The sequence below is a fragment of the Grammomys surdaster genome, unplaced genomic scaffold, assembly GCF_004785775.1.
Source record: "Grammomys surdaster isolate TR1022 unplaced genomic scaffold, NIH_TR_1.0 259, whole genome shotgun sequence".
Taxonomy (NCBI): domain Eukaryota; kingdom Metazoa; phylum Chordata; class Mammalia; order Rodentia; family Muridae; genus Grammomys; species Grammomys surdaster.
In genome coordinates, this window is record NW_021604700.1 from 4,394,070 (window position 1) to 4,398,667 (window position 4,598).

Genomic DNA, 4,598 nt, shown 5'->3' on the forward strand with positions numbered 1-4,598 from the left:
GAGAGAGAGAGAGAGAGAGAGAGAGAGAGAGAGAGAGAGAGAGAGAGCATAGAAGAGTAGATGCTGGCCATGAACCCATGGAGGAGAGGGGGAGAGGAATGGGAAGAGAAGGGACAGAGAGGGAAGAGAGGAAGGGAGGGAGCAAGAAGAGCAAGAGAGTGAGGAGGGGGCAAGCAACCTCTTTTATAGTGAGTTAGCCGTAACTGGCTGTTGCCAGGTAACTGTGGGGCAGAGCCTAGATCAAATGCCAACATCTTTTATGTTGGAGTCCATCCTAGGGGCAGCTTATAAAAAACAAATACCATAAAAACTTATACACACGTACAGGAAGTCCTGCTGGGTCCAAGCTTATTATGGGTAACTATATAATTATATATATTATATATATTATATATATTATATATATTATAATATATATATATTAGTTCTTCTGACTTCTATCGTGATTGGTTTCCAAGGGCACAGAACGTAAGTGAATATATAATCAACTTGGTATTAGAAAGTTTCCTAGTAACAGAAGAAACATATGAGAAAGTTTCCTTAAAGTAGCAGGCTAGCCAGGTAATAGTTACCTAGGCCCTAGCATTTTACCTAAGCCTCAACATTCCATCTTGACCTTCATATTTTATGTAGATTTTAGCAATATCTATAATATATAATATATTGTATTAATGAAGTATATATTTATAAATTATATGCTTATAAATATTTTTTCAATATACGTTAAAATGCTTGTACACAATGTGTAATGGAATTCCAGCATTAAATAAATGAAGGTGTTATTATAGCTATTGTTTGTTTTTGTTCTTTTATCTTTTTTTGAGACAGGGTCTCACTATGTAACTTTGGCTGTCCTGGAACTTACTATGTAGATCAGACTGGCCTCAAATTCACAGAGATCCCCCTGCCTTAGTCTCTTAAAGACCTTGGCCACCATACCTGGCAATAGGTATTGCTGCCTATCCACAACAGACTGTAAGCACTTTAAGGAAATGACTTATTTACTATCTGGCAGGCACTCATGAGATATTTGGGGTTATTTTGCCCCTCTTTCTTCAACATTGGCTTCTCTATTGTCTTTTATGTCCTTAAAGGCTTGGTGAAGCAATGACTCAATATAAGTTTTAAAAATCAAATGAATTAATTTAGAGTGGAATGGGGTATGCATGTGCCACAGGACATATTCGGAGGTCAGAGAACAATTTTTGAGAATTAGTTCTCTCCCTCTACCATTCAGTTTCCAGGGACTGAACTCAGATTAGCAGGCTTGGCAGCAAGTTCCTTTTGCCCTCTGAGCTTACTTGCCAGCTTTTAATTCTATTTCTAAATTCAATTTCTAAACAGTTTTTTCTTAACAGAAGTGGAAGGAGAGAAAGGGAGTATTCTTAAATTCTCAGCCCTGAAGTGTGATCCAGTCCCCAGGGGACTAACTGGAAGTCATTCTTTCTGTGATAAGAGAGCTTTGGTGCCTCTCTGATTTTTCCTACTGGTCTACCTCCTTGGCTTCATGCTTGAAGGGCCTCTTTCTGTCCATGCCTGGGAACTTTGAAGATTTTCAAAGAATATGATGGAGGAGAAAGAGGAGTCTATATGACATGGGCAAAGATCAATGTTTGGAGGTAGTCCTGGGAGACTACAGAAGAGGAGGTTGTGAACTTTGCTGACGGGTTGAGGTGGAGGCAGGAATTATTGCTGTCATCTTTCTGTTGGAGCTCTTGCAACTCTTGAGAATAAGGAGGCAAATAGGTAGAGAGCTAGGCTAGGTGAAGTCATTACTGTGACAATACGTAACAAAATCAAAACAGGATCAACCCTGATTCGAAAGAATTATTCATATCCAATTTATAATCTTATTTATGTCAAACGCCATGCTAGGATTAAAAAAAAAAAGAAAAACAAAACAAAACAAAAAAAGCCCAGTGAACATGCCTTGGGAACTATCCATATTAGAGGGGAAAACATCAGCACAAATATTGTACTTCTAGTGCTGGTGGTACATGCCTGAAATCCCAGTCCTTGAGATACTAAAGTGGGAGGATCATGGGAGCTCAGGAGTTAAAGACTGACCTGGGAAACAATGCAAGATCTGTCTAGAAAAACAAGTAACAAACTAGCAAAGTGTATGCTATATGTCATAATGGTAACACTAACAAAAGAGGTATAATTCTAAGTTTTTTTAATTACTATTAAATATTTTATGTGCAGAAGTGTTTTGCCTACATGTATGGCTACAGTATAAACATGTCTGATGTCTACAGAGACCAGAAGAGAGTCCCTAGCACATGAATTACAAATGGTTCTGAGCTACCGTGTGAACTCAAACCTGGGTCCTCTCAAGGGTAGCCAGTGCTCTTAATCACTGAGCCATCTCTCTAGCCCCATAGTTTTGTTTTGTTGCTAACTCTTTGCACTATTTTGTTTCTTGTTCTTGTTATTATGTCTAAAAAATTTTAAAGTATTCTTGTTTGTTTTCTCATTCTTTTAATGGTCCCCTTTGATGAGCAGAATGCTTACATTTTAGTATTTATTTTTATGATTTATAAAGCTATAATGAGGGCCTGCTGCATCAGGATAGGTTCTTTCCTCCTGTTATATGGGTTCTGGAGTATAGGCTTGTCTTAGTCAGAGTTTCTATTCCCACACAAAACATCATGACCAAGAAGCAAGTTGGGGAAGAAAGAGTTTATTCAGCTTATACTTCCACATTGCTGTTCATCACCAAAGAAAGTCAGGACTGCAACTCACACAGAACTTGGGGGCATGAGTGGATGCAGAGGCCATGAAGGGATGTTACTTATTGGCTTGCTCAGCTTCCACAATGGGCCCTCCCTACCTTGATCACTAATTGAGAAAATGCCTTTACAGCTGGATCTCATGGAGACATTTCCTCAAGGGAGGCTCCTTTCTCTGTGATAACTGCAGCTTGTGTCAAGTTGACACACAAAACCAGCCCATACAAGGCTTATAGTTTTAAGTCACTGTATAGTACTTATCCATCTAAATCACATATATATATATACATATATATATGTATATATATATGTATGTATGTATATATATATGAATAATAACCGTTGTGTCTAGATACTAAAATTCTATATAGTTTCATAAAATACGAGGAGTAGGTCAAGAGGAAACCATCAGAGGTTTAAGCAAATTAATCCTGCTAGTATTGTAGGTAAGAAAGTTACATTGGAGTGTAAAAACCTCTCTTTCCATTTGGTAGAGCTCTGAGATTATTCACAGACCTCAGAAGTAGAACTCCAGAGGAATGGATACAGAAAGTGTGGTACATTTACACAATGGAATACTATTCAGCTATTAAAAACAATGACTACATGAAATTTTCAGGTAAATGGATGGATCTAGAAAATATCATCTTAAGTGTGATAACTCAGTCACAAAAGAACACACATGGTATGTACTCACTGATAAGTGGATATTTGGCAAAGAGATTGGAATACCCATGATACAACTCACGGACCACATGAAGTTCAAGAGGAAGGAAGACCAAAGAGTGGATGCTTCAGTCCTACTTAGGAGTGGGAACAAAATAATCAAGGGAAGTAGAATGTGGGAGGGATTTGGGAGGAAGAGAAGGGGGGGAAAAGAGGGAAAGAATCAGGTATGGGAGGAGATGGAGGAGATGTACAGAGGGTCAGGAAATTGATCAGAGGTGTATAGCAATGGGGGATGGGGAACTAAGGGTAACAACCAGAAAGTCCCAGATGCCAGAAAAGCAAGACCCTCCCAGGACCCCATGGGGATGACATTAGCTGAAATACCCAACAAAGAGGAGGATAAACCTGTTGAGACCATGTCCAGAGGTTAGGCATGGCCCCTGGTTGAGGAATGGGGCCACCCACCTATCTCCATTTTTTTTTTTTTTTTTGAGACAGGGTTTCTCTTATAGCCCTGGCTGTCCTGGAACTCACTCTGTAGACCAGGCTGGCCTCAAACTCAGAAATCCACCTGCCTTTGCCTCCCAAGTGCTGGGATTAAAGGTGTGTGCCACCACTGCCTACCCCATCTCCAAAATTTTAACTCAGAATTGCTCCTGTCTAAAGGAAATACAGGGACAAAGAGTGGATCAGAGACTAAACGAAAGGCCATCCAGAGATTGCCCCACCTGGGGATCCATCCCACATGCAGACACTAAACCCAAACACTATTGTGATGCCAAAAAGTGCTTGCTGACAGGAGCCTGATACAGCTGTCTCCTAAGAAGCTCTGCCAGATCCTGACCAGTACAGATTCAGATGCTTGTAGCCAACCATCGGAACTGAGCACAGGGACCCCAATGGAGGAGTTAGGGGAACAACTGAGGGAGCTGAAGAGGCCTTATCTGGCTGGCATCGATGAGAGTGGAGGCTCTTGGTCCTGTGAAGGCTTGATGCCCCAGTGTAGAGGCATGCTAGGGTGGTGAGGTGGGAGTGGGTGGGTGGATGGGGGAGCACCCTCATAGAAACAGGGTAAGTGGGATGGGATAGGGGGGTTGCAGAGGGGAAGCTGGGAAAGGGGTTAACATTTGAAATGCAAATAAATAAAATATCAGAAGAAGAAAAGGAAAGAGGAGGAGGAGGGGGAGGAGGAGGAGT